The sequence below is a fragment of the Phyllostomus discolor genome, chromosome 3 (genome assembly GCF_004126475.2).
Source record: "Phyllostomus discolor isolate MPI-MPIP mPhyDis1 chromosome 3, mPhyDis1.pri.v3, whole genome shotgun sequence".
In the NCBI taxonomy this organism is placed as follows: Eukaryota; Metazoa; Chordata; class Mammalia; order Chiroptera; family Phyllostomidae; genus Phyllostomus; species Phyllostomus discolor.
Window position 1 is genome coordinate 91,503,423 of NC_040905.2, and position 17,101 is coordinate 91,520,523.

Consider the following 17,101-nt stretch of genomic DNA (forward strand, 5'->3'; position numbering starts at 1 on the left):
GTCCAGTAAGAAAGTTCCAGTGTGCTCACTCACATGGGGCCCCGGGTTGGTGGGGGATGCCACTAAATAGTGCCGCCCTCCTCCCAGGATCTCGAGGTAAAGTAGTTACTCCTGTAGATCCCAACCACAACCATTCTGAAAAAACACTGTTTTGAGAGTGTTACAAAAGTTCAGCTTCCAGAAGGCCATGCCTCCTGCCATGCTTTCCCCATGCTCTCAGCAGGTGCTGTCGGCTGTGGGCGTGCGCTACTTGGGGGAAGAAACTGCCTGATGACCTAGTGTCTGCTGAGGCCGTTCCGACTTGGCAGCGAAGAACGCCACTTGTCACATGGTGGCTAATACCGTCCCTGGTTTAGAACCATCATTATTTTTCTTACTGGGCTTTTAAAGAGCTGCACAGAAAATTTGTCTCCGTCTGATCACCCTGTTTTAGGGACTGAGAAGCAACAGAGAACAGCCATCTAGTGAGAACTGAAATTTTCCTCCACTCCCAGGTTTTCACTTTCTCCAGGTAGGGAACATGGTGGCTGGGGAAGTGACTGGGAGACAGAACCAGAGAGGAAAGGACATCGTAGCGCCTGTCCCCATCCTCTCCCTGGCTTCAAGATAGGCCCGGCTAATGCTGGGGGACAACTCACTTCTCTCAGCCAGAACCAGAAAATTGAATCAGAATGTAGGGAGTCAATTGCTCATCACAAAAATGCTTCAGGACTGGCTGTTGTCAGAAATTGCAGACAGGGCATGGGTGCTGCTGGGGTGGGTCCCCTCTTGCAATCATAGCAGGAAATTCTCTTGTCCTCCCCAGTGATGAGTGGGGAGGCAGGGTGTGGCATGCACATGTGCGCGTGGAGAGAACAAGCCTGGCGGGTACATGATGGACGTGATCCAAAGGTAACAGGTCCACTCACCAACCCAGCAGACCCTCCTGGGGGCCTGCTCTGAGCCCAGCCCTGTGCTGGACTCTGGAATGGCTGGGATGAGAGGCTCAGAGGAGTGAAAAACCATTTCCCTACAGTGCAGTCACTGCTGTGACGGAGGGGACCAGTTAACATGGGCACCCTGCCCGTCAGGGTCCCTACAGAAGACAGATAGCACATGCCAATTAGAGCAATCAGAGTTTAACATTCGGACTATTTGCCATGGCATGGGCTGGGAGGAGGGGGACCAGAGAGGGAATGCAGCATCCCTAGCGAGCACTGGCCGAGGCCACCATGCCCAGCTTGATGGGCACCTTGAGAGTTGTGGTGGCCTTTGGGAGGGTTGAGAGGTCCAATCCAGGGCAGCACCAGCAACCCGTGGCCTTACCCTCCTCCCTGTCCCTGCCAGGACTCCTCATGGTGAACTGAGAAGCCAGAGGGCAGGCCTCAGGAGATGGGGAAGGGAGCTGGAGATGGAAATGGCGGGTGTCCGGCACAGGACCCCACCCAGCTGCAGCAAAAGGCACAAACTGTCCAGGAAGACTTTCTGAAGGGGCTGATGTGTGATTTGAGGTTGAAAGATGAGTCAAGGTGAGGAGTTTCTGGAGGCCAGAGGAGGCCCTGGAGGCAGTTTGTGAAAACACAAGGCTGGAGGGGCTGCTCTTCTACAGGACCCACCAGAAGCCCCAAATCACTTCTCTGTAGGGTCAAGGTGGGCACGGGGGTCCCGAGGGCCGGACTTAGGCGCAGACAGGGATCGAGCACGTCACAATTTGGAGATTGACACTACTAATAAAGGGGAACCTGGGACCAAACACTTACTGCAAATGGTTCCCAGAGTAAGTAATCCACAAAAAATGTAGAGAATGGACTGAGATAATGATTGCTACTTTCTTTTAACTTTGGAGGCAATGGCCTCAGTCTTGGAGATCCCACATGAAGCTTCCTCCTCCACATTCCTCTCCCCTGTTATTTCCTGGGAAAGGTTTGTCCCTCCGCCATCTGCTTCAGCCACAAGCCACGTGTATTTTATTAGACGAGATGTCTTTTCACTGATACATATGAATATAAACCCTCCAGGGGCAAATCTTTTCACAAACGGTCTTAAAACATTACAAAACAATTTCTTTTCTGTCTTCAAAAAGAGGGATTCTTATATATTTGTTGACAGAAAACATAGGAAGGGGGTGGGGAAAGCATGGGAGAACTCGGGCTGCAGAGAAGGCTGACCTGGGAGGAGACCTCGGAGGTCCACTGCCCGCTCCCTGTGTGACCTTGGATGAGCTCTGACCTCTACATCGCACGTTCCTCACCTGTTCAGTGGGCATCAGAGTCAAAGTCTGGGGTGGTCGTGGACAGGGATGAGAAGGTGTATGTGTCTCGCCTGGCACACAGTAACAGCCCTGCAGGCAACAGAAGCTTTTCCTGGCGATCTCGCAGGAGGACTTGGGTGCGTTTCTGAAATTCGCAGGCCTTGAACAAGACCGGCCTTAAAGGCGTCATCTCTGCCATGAGATTTAAAGAGCATGCATTGCCTCTGCCTCTCTGTCCCTGGGAGATGTGCAGGGGGTGACTCTCCACCCCCCCCCCCCCATCTTGTAAAGAAGCCTGCGGTCGATGGCAGCAAGGCTGTCCCAAGACCCCTGCTTATCGTGTACAGTCATCACCCTGCGTCAGCCGGGACAGCGCAGGCTGACTGTGATGGGGATGGCAGCGGTAAAGTTTTCCGTGTGTAGGCTTGAAGCGAAATGTAATTAGCCTTTATGTGCAGAACAAGGACCCATTGATGAATACAGCTGGTCTTTGTTTGGTCCTGTCATTGAGAGTGGGAGGTAAAAGTGTTCTTCTTCATGTTTATTAATGCAAGATTCCTCAGACAAATGGCAAGCACAGTTTAATATTTGTTCGAACATAGCGGCATTTGCCAAAACAGTTGTTGTGTAATAGGATTGCAGGGTTTCAGATTATAACCATTTCTGGGTTAAATAAATGAATTATTTCTCTGCTTTTTTTGCTGCTGTTGTTAAAAAAGTACCTCCTTCTCAGATGGTCACCCTGTGTACAGCTCTTCCCACCTCTTAGCAGATGGAGACTGACTCAGCACCCTAATGACTCCAACTAGGAGATCCCAGCAAAGCAGAGTGATGTGCAGTGGTTCCCCAGGTGGACCTGGAGGTGGACAGGCTGCCTTTGGAGGACAGCAGCGGCCCTGGAGAGAGGCCTGAGCCCATCTTAGGCAGCTGCTCGTGGTGCTTAGGTTTTGGTTGCCGCTGCATACTGCAGGAGGGGTGTGGCTCCTTAGGTCAGGATCCTCCTCGTGTCCTGAGCAAAAGTGCAGGAATTCCCATTTTAGCTCAAGTCCACGGCCACCTCTTTGCTCTGTCCCCCAGGATGCTGGTTGTAAAAGGAGCTTCAGTTATAACACATACAGTCAGCTTATTACATTCCTCTTAATTTGTGGGCTGAGGTCCTGAGCCTCTGATGAAAGAAAATATTGAATTGCACTAAAATACTACGTTTTTTATAGCTAATGTTAGTCTTAGGAGAATTTGCACCTCCCAAACCTTTCCTGCCAGTAAAATTCATATTTCAAGGTTACCCATGTTGTATTCCTTTTTAAAAAGAGCTATATTGTGTGTATATGTACTTACACACTACATTACAAAAGAGACGTTTATGACGAACTTCACTTGGATTAATTTTAGAGTGCTTTCTTTATTTCAAGGATATGCATATAACCAGTATTTTACCACAAAATGCAATGTGCTCTGAAGAAAGCAGAAAACTTTCCCATGTGAGCTTGGCTTATGGCCTCACTGAAATTGTTTCGGGGAGCCTGCACCCCACATTATGGAGACAGGGAATTCCGTGCCTAGCAGTGGGGCATGGAGGACCTGAAATGCAATTTGAAAAGGTGACAAAACTGACAGCTCAAGACAGGACCCCCAGGTGTGAAACGCCATGAACGGCGGTAGGGTGGATACCTTCTGCACATACCGATCACTCTGGCCTGTGTCGCGGTGGTTTCTTACACGGCATCTTGTTTGCTCTCTCCGACAATCACTGAGAAAGCTCTTACTGCGCTCACTGCACAGACAAGGGAACAGTCCCAGTACGCACAGTCAGGCCCCAAGTCTGGTGCTTTGGACTCAAAATGTAGCGCTGCCGTGGAGGCCTGTGCGGTGCCTTTGTGGTGCTTCTGTGTTGCCTGCATGACAGGCTTCCCTGAGGGTTTCTAGTCTCTGCCCCTCTCCCACGAGCCCCGTTGGCTTTACCTGAGCAGACTGATTTCTCTTTTCTCTTCCTTTTTGCAGTTCCACATGAAAGACTCGGGCCGCCGGGCCAGGCAGAGCCCTGGTGACAAAGCCTGAGACTCACACACTATTTTAATAATCTCATTAGACCAATTTTGCTTCCCCCAATCGAATTTGAAAAGACCACCTTCGCTGTCCTGAACTAGAGTCTCTCTGCTAGACCTTTAAGATTGTAACATTTTCTATTTCCTGGTCTTTTGATTAGTCATCGGTTTCCAGTATGGGCTGCTGTAATTATCCTGGTTAGATTAATTTCCCTAAAAATAGCAAAGCATCTACTTTTATGATTTCCAGGGCATAGACTTGTGTAAAGAATCTACTGTCCCTTAACCTTAGAAATAACTAAAGCAGATTGGAGGGATCACTGAAGACTCCCCCTCCCCATATCTTATCTTTAAAAGAGTGTGCGCATTTTGTAAAATTCTGGGATTTTTCCCTGTACAAGTATCGTGCTTCACACCTAGAACCTGATGCCCAGGTGAGCCCCAAAGCGCTTTCCTCGGCTTTTGCGCTGGCAGCAGCTGTTCTGTCTTCTCTGAGCAGTGCGGCCTCTGCCATGACAGGCCTTTATTGGGTTTCTCTGCCCATTACATGATGGTTCTCATTTACTATGCACAGGCTCGCTTTAGGTGGTTACCTTGTACAGGAAACAAAGGAGCCAATGCTGCTAATCACATCACAGAAGAGGGATATTTGCAAATGAAAAGGCAAAAGTAATTGGACCAGTTACACTCATCCTTGGAAGGTTTAGCATGGTTTTTAGGAAGTTGCTTTTCAGTAAATGCCCTCAATTCAGGGGAGGGAGTTTTAGCAAAAAGCAAAACTCATAGCGGCCTAGGTACATTGCAGGCCTGATACCCCACAGGAGAACCTATCCGTGAGCGTGGGTCCTGTGCATCTCCTAGTGGGAGCTGGGCCCACACCACGCAGAATGGTCTCCTACACAGTGTGTACATCATAGTTAGTCTAGTGATCTGCAAGGTGAGCCTCCTGCTTCCCAGACTGTGGGGACCTGGTAAGACCCCCACAAAACTGCGTAGAGTTGGCAAGTGCCAACTAAACTCCCTCAGACAAGGACCCTTGTCTTATTTTCTGTCTGCCACATGCACATTAGCATGGCTGCTGGTTCATCATCTACTTTTATTGACTTAATAAATCAGTGGGAGCCTTTACTGTGAAGACAGGTGGATCAGGGGCACAGAGGTGGTGAATGACCAATGAGGTTGTTTGCTCTCTACAAGGTCAAACCTAGGAAGCTGTTGGCCTCTAAGAAGAAAGCAGGAGCCATCTGAACCTTTAAAGTGCTTTGAAAGGGAAGAATTATGATGGAGGCCCAGCCTGGAATGTTCACTCCACCATTTGCCCCCAGTAAACTTCCTACAAAAGCCATATGTTTCTGACTCACCACGGGACCTAGGTGCTGCTGAGGGCTGTGGCCATGCAGGTCTTTGTGACGCGGCACATCTTCTCCTCTGCATCTAAAGTGACAAAGGAGAGCGTGGTTTGACGCATACTGACCAGTCAGGCCCTTCTGAAGGGAGGCAGGAAGGCCTGCAGAATGAGGAACTATCTTTGCCATTGAATACCCTTAAGTCAATGAAGACTGATAGCTTTTATTCTTTTTAATCTAAAGTGTCCTGTTTATTATACAAAGTTTATAAAATTCTGAAGTATTTGAAAAGGCAGATCATCCCTCGTTATCTCGTAACACAGAGATACCTGATGTTAACATTTTGGCGTAGTTCTTTGCACTGATTTTTTTTTTCTTTCTATACAGTATTTTTTTTTTCTTTTTCACAAATGGCATCAAACTGATAGGCAGTTTTCATTTCTTTTATTTTTCACTACATATGTAAATATTTCTTTTGTCATGACTGTTCTTCAGAAACTGAGCACCATGCTGCACAGTGTTCCACCAAATAGGCATGTCATGGGGGGTCCTGGATTTTCTTGTTGTTCTGGGGATTTATTATCACCCTGCTGTTCTTGCCCTCCAGGGTTTCAACTAGGGAGTTTCTCACTAGCTCGATCATTTTGTGTGTTTACAGCCTGCCAGTGGCTATGGCATCTTGAGGGGCCTCCCTTGTGACATCATCAGATGAGAGAATTTGGACCCCAGAATACTCCAAGGGCCCCCAGCGGCACTGGCAAGCAGCCTCATTAGCAACTACTACTCTGACATTTTAGACGTCACAGCCTCCCCTGGCCAGTGAATATAAAGATCAGTCTCCACCTCTGTCACCAGTTGTGGCCTTACAAAATTCCCTCCTTGGCAGTGGCAGTGTCCTCATTAGCAAAACAAAGGGATTAGCCGGAATGATCTAAGAGTCTGTGCAGCCTGTGTGTGGAGTGGCCTTCAGGAGAGGTGCTGTCTCCAGGATGTGGGTGGACTGCGTGAGTGTGGGGGAAGAGCACAGTGCTCCCGCATCACTGGAGGGCTTGAGTCCTGACTGCGTGAGTGGAGGCACCTTGGGCAGGGCAGTGTTTCTTCCCTCAGGCCTGAGTGTCCGAATAAGTGAGATGAAGCAGTGCCACACGAAGTTCCTGGCACAGGGTCTGCATGCATCCCATCACTTTTCAGGCCAAATTTGTGCAAGTCGGTCCATCTGCACCACAGGACCTGCTCTTTGTGTTAGCACCCTGCAGCTGTTGGAGCAGCACGTTGCATTAGCTTCCCAAGAGACTCTGAATATATAACTCCCAAGTGGTTACCATTGGGGTGCTGCTAATATGGGAGGCAAAAAATGCAAATCACCATGGAGCTGTTACTTCCTTCATAAATGGGTCAGCTCTGGAGGTGAATACGTACAGACTAGCTCTCTTCTGAAATCCAAACACCGCTTGTGTGGGGTACCCACTTTCTAAAGGGAGATGAGTTGTTCCTGCGCAATCCCCTCCAGCCACATGCCCTGTAGAATTCAAGAGAGATCTGGTTCCATCTGGCTGGAGAATTTGGGGCTCTCTGGGCTGGTATAAACCAAATTAAGAGAGGTGCCAAACATCTGGGCACCAGCAAGGATGGCTAGGGCTCTTGTTCTGGGATATCAGAGAAACTTTTTGAACCAGCCTCAAGGATGAAAAGCTTACTGGAGGAAAGCTGGTGAGAGTCAGCTAATTGAACTCATTGATTTCCTTCATGGCTTGTTTGCCCTTTCATCCTCTTCCTGAGGTGCTGTCTATTGAGGAATGTCTCCAATTGCCAGAAAGACAGTGGGGTGTCTCATATTTCCCCTCCAGCTCTCCTTCCAGACAGAGCCAAGTTCTGAGGCAAGCCTGCAATATGAATTTTTAATGCAGAACTTTATAGCATCACTCTTGCAGCCCGGCTGCATGGCTCTCCTGAGCGTTCAGATTTAATGCTCTGATGAGCAGAGCAAAGACTCCGGGCACTCAGCGTCAGTTGAATTAACCCCTGAATGACTGCACGTGTGCCCTTTAATTTCCCTAAAGGTAAACCTAAAGGAGTTGGGGGAAAAAATTAAATTATGTACTGTTTGGAATGTTATCAAAATAGCCTGGAGCACAAAAGCAGAGTATGTTCTTGAAATTTTACTGGGTAGCATATATTTTTACCTTTTCATGTATCTTTCCTTTGACTGTTTTCACACTGATGCATTTCTGTGGTTTTTCTACCCTTCAAGAAGCTGTACAACTTGTAGGATTTAGAAAATATGAAGACTATTGGATACTCTTCATTTTCCATAGAAAGTGCAAATGGAGTTTGAAATCCAAATTTGTTATTGATAATGGATAATATACCAGTCTTTAACTTTGTGTGTAGACATATGTTTGATTGGGTTTTTTCCTTAGGTAGCTTTCTGTATTTTTAAAACTTAAGGAGCAAAAGTTTAGATAAAGGTGTATATAAAAACTGCTTGAGTTTAAATACCTGAGAGAAGGATGGAGTCTTCAGTAAGTGGTGCCACAATAATTAACTGCCCCAAGCAAAATAAAGTATAGATGTTTAAAATATTTAAATGTAAAAAAACAAAACCATAAAAACACTAGGGAAAATTGTTAGGTGGACGCTTATATAATGTGGGGTAGGAAAATCCTTTCTAAGTGAGCTGCCAAGGTAGAAATCACAAACGGAAATTCACAGCTTTCTGGTGATTGACAGATGGATTGGTGGGTGGATGGATGAACCGGCAAAAATATTTGCATTGTATATTGTATATAACAGAGAAAGAGCCTGTATATATATAAAGAGCCTTTACAAAGCAATAAGAAAAAGGTTAATACCCTAAGGGAAAGGTCTGTATATTTAGCTCCTTACTAGACAATTCTACCATAGGCCTCTCAAACCAGGTGAACTCACTGTCCTTCATAACTTCCTTCTTCCCCACAAGCAGCTTTCCTTCCCTTTTCTCCCTCCTCCAGGTGTGTGTGCTCCTCCTCTATTGTAGAGACAGAGGGTCCTTCCTGCTTCTTGTTACCCTTCCTGCCTAGTCCATATTAATTCCACCTCTTTGAGACATTCTGCATCCCACACTTTTTTATCTCCACTACCACTACGTGATTCAGCTCTTTTCATTTCTGATCCATCGGCCAAGCATGCCAAAGTATCTTTCTAAAATATAAATCTGATTCTGTCAAAATCTGTCCTCCTTAAAATTTTTCCATGACTCTTTTTTTGCCCCCATTGAAAAATCACGGCATAGCGCACAAGGTGCTTCGTGATGCAGCTCTGCCTTCGTAGCTTCATTTCACACCGAATCTAACTCCCCCCTGGAATTGTGGGCCTTTTCCCAAGCTCCTTGCCCCTTAGCATCCCAGTTAATAGTTACCAGCCTTTTCACCAGCCCCTCTGTGCCCCATTCCTGCCTCCACACTTACCCTCACAAGCCGCTGCGTGCATGTTAGGGGTCTCAGGCCCTCCACCCCATAGAGAGAATTCAGGAGAATCATGAATTTGAACCTGGAAAACATACATCTTTATTTTCACTAAAGTCTGGCTGTGAGGTAGCATTTTCTTCTATTGCAAATAAAGCCAACAAACCAGAATAAGTAGATCTGTGATTCTGTTGCAAGTGGAAATCATAGCTATCTCTACCTCACATTAGTATAATTGTTGCAAATCCTCAATTACTGCTCATATTTATTGCCTCTTCAAAATGTAAGTATAGGTTTTAGGCCCGTCACTAGATTTGTTACTTAGTGCACAAGAACACGTGTTTCTATATCACAAATTTGGGATTTTCAGTATTATAATACCCGCACTTCAGAATATTTGTTTCCCTGTGCATTGAAAACATTCTCCTAGGAAGAGGTCCATACCTTCACCAGCCTGCCGGAAGGGACCATGGCACAAGAAAGCTTTAGCATCCACATTAGGTCAGCACATCTTGCCAGCCAAGACTACCCTCCTAACTTCCTGCCCTATTACTTTGCACAGTGCTCACCACATTACACAGGCTTTTAATAATAGTTCACTTGTGCGGTTTCCATAAAACCCACCTCTTCCGGTGTGAAACAGTTATGGCTGGAGGTGGGCATGGGCAGGTGTTGTCCAGTCCGTGGACACAGTGACGTAGTGGGTCACTGCCGACTATACCAGAGGAACCCTTCCACCAGGGACAGAGGACGCCTGCTCGCCCCTTTGAGTCTACTGCACACGGTTAGACACCTGTGTGAAGCAATGTGGGATTTAGGTCTCAGGCAGGCAGAGCTCATTATGTTGAGCAGCACATGCCGTTAGCATAACACGAAGTTAAGTAAGCCAGGGTAAAAGAACCACATCAGAAAATCTGGGTCTGACTTTGATAATGAACAGAAGGCATAAGAGTGCCTTCAGTCTAAGCTAAGGGACATTTCTCCTTCCATAAAAATGGAGGCAGTGCCACCTGTGTCACAGGTTAATTTGAACATCCATCCATTCATTCATTCATTCATTCAGTAAGCACCTACTGAGTGCCTGCAGTGTGTTTGCACTGTTGTGGGCACTGGTGGTGCCTCAGTGTCTCCGTCCCAGTCTTTGCACTTGCTCACCTCAGTTTCTAGGAGGTTCGCTCGCCACCCAACTTGAAATTCTTCTCTGTGCTGATGACTCCCGAGGTGTGTTTCCAGCCCAGTCCTCTCCCCCCAGCACCAGCTGTCCTTAAAGACCTGCCAAGCCTCACCTGGGCAAAACCAAACTTCTGATCTTTCCCATCAAACCTGGCAAAACAGCACCTGAAGCGAGCCCCTCGCATTGTAAGCTGTTGGTTTCACTCCTCACAGAAGTTTGAAGTGGCTCCCACTTCTCCAGGAACCAAAGGCAGAGTCCGTGCAGCACCTGCGGCTCGCCGCGCAGTTGGCCTCCCCGCCCTGGCCGTCTCTCTCCTCTTCCCACTCTGTTTCCCTGGGGCACACCCTGTGCTTCCTGACCTAATGGTCTGTCTGCTCACCAGAATCTAAGTTCCGTGAGTCTTACTTTGTTCACCGCTGTACCCTTGGCGCCCAAAAAGGGGGAAATAGAAAAATCTTCCTTGAATGAATAAAACTGAAGTCCCTGCCCTCCCGGAGCCAGTCTCCAAGCAAACAAGCAGATTGTCATATCATAGAAGTTCAAGTGGTGTCAGATGCTGCCAAGAAAATTAAAGCAAGTGAAAGGAACAGGGAGTGAGGGGAAGATAGTTGCTGGCTTAGTTGGATGGTCTGAGAAAGCCACTTAGTTGAAAATTAAATGAAAAGCCTATAGCAGGGCCTCTGTTGTGTATGGTTATTAAATCAAGTCCATGTGTGCTTGCTCTGCTGTTTGCCTTACAATATGAGCATTTACTCATAGATTATTTCAAATGAGAGGGAACCAGCCCCTGTATGAGAAGGTTCATGCTGAAAGGTAGAACTCCCCTAATTTGTTTCAGTCAGGAAATGCAGGGTAATTCCAGATGTCTTCCAGGAGGGCCAGGATATATGGTGCGAGGGCAAAGCTATGCACATCTGTAGCTTCAGATACTGTAACATGGTCAGTCCTCCCAGCTCCAGTCCCAACTCCAGGAACAGTGGACTTAGGTAAAGTGCCCCTCGTCACATAGGTGGGTGACTCCTGAACTTGAGTGGGAGTCCTCAGACTATTGGTTTCAAATGACATTTCTGGGTCCCACCCTTGAGTATCTGACTCAGGGGATCTGGGTTGGGACCTCGGACTCTGAAGCCCTCCATATGCATGGGGGCTGGTGACCACACGTCGGAAAACTCCCGTCCAGTTATTTTGAGAACTGATGCTTGGTTTAAGAAGAGAGTTGTCCAAACAAGGGGAAAAGGACAGCGCTGCACTGGGTCTCCTGGAGCCCCGATCCCTGCCCCACATGTCAGACTTGGGAATTTGACCATCACACCTGCTGCACCAGACTGCGAGCTCCTCAGGGGCTCGCCTCCGGGTCCCAAGGGTCAGTGCACCCAGCATGCAGCAGGAGGTCGGTCAGTGTTTGAATAATCCGTGAGTTAATATGCCAGGAGGTGTGGGCATCCCCTTATGCTATCTGAAGTCATGCCTTTAGGACTCTCACACAGTCACTATGTCCCACCCCTTACTGAAAAGTCTCAAGAGCAAGATTCTTGGAATATTAGCATATCCTACAAGCCAACAAAGGTGGGCGTGCAGGTGGAAGGTAAGCACTCAGGGTGTGGGCAAGGGCCACAGTTGGCACCATCACCACGCCTGCCTCCGCCGACTCCACTCTGTGAGGCTCTGCTTTGCTATCTCTGGCACTCTTTGGACTTCTCCCAAGGGATTCTCAATGCCAAGTTTAAAAGTACCAAATGAAGAGTTTTCTGATTCATAATTCTCAGGACATGTAGCCAGGTTGTTGGTTCAAGACTGATGGAATGTACTTGGCCTGTGAGAGTCTCAGCAACCGAGTGTCTCCAAAGCTGTGTGAGGAGCTGACCAGGTGAGGGCAGGGCGAAGCCTACTAAAGTCCTCCTGCTTCTGGTCCTCTAGAACTCACCTTCACTGGGACTGCTAAATTAGTCTGCCTTCATATATTACTCCTTAAAGAATGAATGCAGAATCTCCTTATGTACTGATATGGAAAGATCTTCAACATACGTAATTAAGTGAAAAAGCAAGGCTCAAAATCATGTATGCTGTGTCTGCTTGTAAATTAAAAAACAAAATCTCTGGAAGGACATCTGGGGACAGGGGAGAGAGGTGCTCTTTCACAATAACCTTTTTTAAATTTTGAACGTCAGATTAAATTAGAACTTGATTAGTGCTTCTGTAGCCTTTATGTTGATGAGTCTGCTGGAGCCTTGGTGGCTATCAGGACCCACCTCTTCGCAGACAGGTCCCCACGGGGCCTCTCTAGAATCACTTGTGTTGTCTATCTAGTTCCCAGCTCTCTCTAGCTCGGAATCACTGGGATTCAATAGGCATTTTGGAGCCACCTCCATGAACATGTGTATCTTTAAGGCAGTTTGTACTTCTGTGCTGACGTTTTAGTTAAACAGAGCTCTGAGCCCGGCAGAGAAGGTGGAATGTGCAGAGGCCAAATCTGGGGGCCGACCTGATTCTGTTTTCCACTGAACAGCAGGTCTCCAGGCAGGTCAGTTAACTTCTCCTGGCCTGGATTTTGTGTTCTGTGATCAAGTCTGCCCCCACATTGGGTTCCGATGAGTTAATAGGCAGGAAGTGCTCAGCGACGCCTGCGCCAGGGTTCAGGCAGCGTTAGCCGCCGTCCTTGTCATGAGTATCTACGATGCCCTCTAGTCTGGCTCCCGTCAGGGAGCTAGCAGCTACCTACCATGCAAGTGAACGTCCACTGAGTCTATCTCTATTAATTGCTATTAAGTAATTAGCCATATGTATAGTAAAAAGTAAAATCGGAGATGTGTTTTTTCACTCTCTAACCAGTTTCACTATCGAGACCACGCGTTCGTACACATTTCAGGTGTGCACAGCTGTGCGCATGCGCGGGACCCCGCTGTGCGCAGACTGCGCTCCCACTGGGCATGTTCGGGAAAGGCTACTCGCTGTGCTGTGTTGTTTTTCTTGATAAGATTTCATATGGTTTTTACATTTTGATGGCAGATCTTACTTTCTTCTCTTGATGAATTAGGGTTTTCTTAACCAGTCTTTTATTTGTGGGCATTTTTGTTATCTTAGTTTTTCTATAATAAATTTTTGTTTAGAAAAATAATTCCTTAAAATATTTTTCAGAAAAATAGGTCATAAGAGCAAAAGAGATGCTATTTCAAGGCTCCTTCACTTGTTGCTTTGCAGACGGATGAGCCCACCCCCAAGTTCAGAGGTTAAACCAGGGCCAGCTCCAGGTCAGCCCTAGGGAACAAATTTGTCTCAGACTTTCTGTGCCAAAGCCGGAAGGTGAGGTGTAGGTTGCAGTGCTTTCTGCTGTTCTCTCTGCCGTGCTGGGTGGAACCTCAGACGGTTCACTTGGTAGTTGTTAGCACAGAACTCACTGTTTGCTCATCTGCTTCTTTACCCTGTATGTTTCCTCACGTCCCATGAACAAGGAACAAGGGTACAGTGGAAACTGATTAGTAATTCTACATGTGTTACGGGTTTTAACTACCCACTCACATGTATCATTAATTTTACTTATCAATTGCTTTTCTTTTCATGTGTGTTTTAATGGTTTTTATTGTCCAGTGTTATATATGTGTGTAATTTTAATATATGAAATAGGTCCCACCAACCTTACTAATAATCATTTTTAATATAGTCCCAATAATAGAAAGTAGTCTTTCCTTCCAAGTCCATTTTCTTCTTACTTTTTAATGATTTATTATATCTTTAACCTGTCTGGAATTTATTGTAGCATATGTGATATGTGTCTATATATTATTATTATTATTGTGTTAATACCCACTTTACCCAAACATATTTATGATTCCTTCCTTTACTGTTTAACATTTGACATCAGGTGTAAATAATTATATATATCTCTGGATTTCTGTTTGGAATTTCATTCCATTGATGTGACTTTTCATTCTAGTATAAACACCATGCTGTTTTGATGATGTCTCTTTGTTTTCTGTTTTGGAATCTTACACAACCAGTTTACTACTCTTGGGAGAGGTATTTTGTTTGCTTGTTTTAAAAAGAAAAATCATTTGGTGTTTTGGTCACCTGATTTTCTTTAGGCGTCTTGTCATTTTACCAAGTTTTATAAGTCAACTTGGGAGATAAATTTATATTTATTTATCTTTAATGCAGCTGCAAATTAGAAATATTATCATTAGCTTTCTTTGCCACTAGCATTTTGTAATTCAATTTTCTGTAGCTGGAATTTATGCCATATTTTAATTCCCACATGTTTAATATTTATATCCCTTTGGTAGATGAGATAGATATTATATTTCATTTTCTAGATATTTATTACTGGTACGTGGGAGTTTATTGCTTTCATGTCTTTACCAAAAACATGGGGCTTTGCTGAATTCGTGGGTCCTCTCTACCCATTTGCTCATGTGAAACTCTGGAATCTGGTGAGCATGTGACCGTATTCCCTGCAAGTCGTGAATTTGGCCCTTTTGTGACAGCCAGAACATCTGCCTCTTCTTTCATTCCCAGTTTTAAAAGAAACATCCTTCTTTTTTCTCTGTGAAAAATGATGAAGAATAACAATGGTTCTAAGTGTCTGCCCTGTTCATATAAACCAAGGGCCCTAGTCATTCCCCCTGTTGAAGTTCAATTGCAGTCTGGTTTTCAGAGTCCATGTGACTGGAACCCCCTAACTGTCATGGCCTCAGAGCAGTGCAGTATGTTTTCTAGTAGGGTTATATTTCTTCCTATTGCATTTCTTTCCATTTTTGTATTAACGCATTTTATAAATTTTCCTTTTTGGGGATTTAATCTTTATTGTATTTTTTCCATTACCATTTAGTCCCCTTATACCCCCACTCCCAGCAATCACCACACTGTTGTTATGTATATGAACCTTTTATTTTTTAGCTCAAATTCTCCTCCCTTATTCCCCCTACCCCCGCCCCGCTCCATTAGTTGTTGTCTGCTCTCCATCTATGAGTCTGTCTCTGTTTTGCTTGTTAGTTCAGTTTGTTCATTAGATTCCACATATGAGTGAAATCATATGGTATTTGTCTTTTCTCTGACTGGCTTATTTCACTTAGCATAATGTTCTCCAGGTCCATCCATACTGTTGCAAAGGGTAAAAGTTTCTTCTTTTTTATGGTTGAGTAGAATTCCATTGTGTAAATGTCCCATAGTTGTTTTATCCACTCATCTATTGATGAGCACAGGGGCTGCTTCCATATCTTAGTGATTGTTAATAACGCTGCAATGAACATAGGGGTGCTTATGTTCTTTTGAATTAGTGTTTCGGGTTCCTTCAGATATATTCCCAGAAGTGGGATCACTGAGTCAAAACGTAGATCCATTTTTAACTTTTTGAGGTATCTCCACACTTCTTTCCATAGTGGCTGCACCAGTCTGCATTCCCACCAACAGTGCAAAAGCTTTCCCCTTTCTGCACATCCTCGCCAGCACTTATTATTTGTTGATTTATTGATGACAGTTATTCTGACTAATGTGAGATGGTATCTCACTGGTTTTAATTTGTCTGTCTCTGATGATTAGTGACATTGAGCATCTTCATATGTCCAATGGCCATCTGTATGTCCTCTTTGGAGAAGTATCTGTTCAGGTCCTTTGTCCATTTTTTAATCAGGTTGGTTTTTTTGATGTTGGGTTTTGTAAGTTCCTTATAAATTTTGGATACTAGCCCCTTATCAGATGTGCAGATGAATATGTTCTCCCATTCTGTGGGTTGTCTGTTTATTTTGCTGATGACTTCTTTTGCTGTGCAAAAACCTTTTTGCTTGATGAAGTCCCACTTGTTTCTTTTTTTTTTCTTTTGTTTCCCTTGCCTGGGGAGATATATCCAATAAATATTGCTATGAACAATGTCTGAGATTTTGCTGCCTATGTTTTCTTCTAGGATTTTTATGGTTTTGGGTCTAACATTTAAGTGTTTGAACCATTTTGAATTTATTCTTGTGTGTGGTGTCAGAAGGTGGTATAGTTTTATTTTTGCACATATCTGTCCAATTTTACAACACCATTTATTGAATAAACTGTCTTTAGCCCGTTGTATGTGCTTGCTTCCTCTGTCAAATTTAATTGACTAAAGGTGTGGGCTTGTTTCTGTGCTCTTTATTCTGTTCCATTGACCTATGTGTCTGCTTTTATGCCAGTACCATGCTGTTTTGATTACTGTGGCCTTTTAGTATAGTTTGATATTAGGTAGCATGAATCCTCCAATGTTGTTCTTCTCTCTCAGGATTGCTGTTGCTATATGGCCTTCTGTGGTTCCATATACATTTTTGAAATGTTTGTTTTAGTTCTGTGAAATACATCATTGGAATCTTGATAGGAATTGTGTTGAATCTATAGATTGCTTTGGGTTGTGTGGACATTTTAGTGATGTTAATTCTTCTTACCCGTGAACACAGTATGTGTTTCCATTTATTTGTATATTCTTCAATTTCTTTCTTCAGTGTCTTATAATTTTCCAAGTACCGATCTTTTACATCCTTGGTTAGGTTTATTCCTAGGTATTTTATTCTTTTTGTAGCCATTGTGATTAGGATTGTTTTCTTAATTTCCTTTTCTGTTAGTTCATTACTGGCATATAAAAATGCAACTGATTTCTGGATATTAAGTTTGTATCCTGCTACTTTGCCAAATTTATTTATCAGTTCTAGTAGTTTCTTGGTGTATCATGTCATCTGCAAATAATGACAGTTTTACTTCTTCCTTTCCAATTTGGATGCCTTTTATTTCTTGTCTGATTGCTGTGGCTAGGACTTCCAGTACTATTTTGAATGAGAGGTGAAAGCAGACATCCCTGTCTTGTTCCTGATCTTAAGGGGAACAATTGTAGTTTTTGCCCATTGAGTATAATGTTG

The 17,101-nt window shown here is 44.9% G+C and overlaps 1 protein-coding gene across 1 annotated transcript in view; it reads left to right on the forward strand.

The window, feature by feature from the left end:
• LOC114496469 (homeobox protein cut-like 1) overlaps positions 1–17,101 on the forward strand; it is a 345,941-nt gene that overhangs the window by 228,272 nt on the left and 100,568 nt on the right.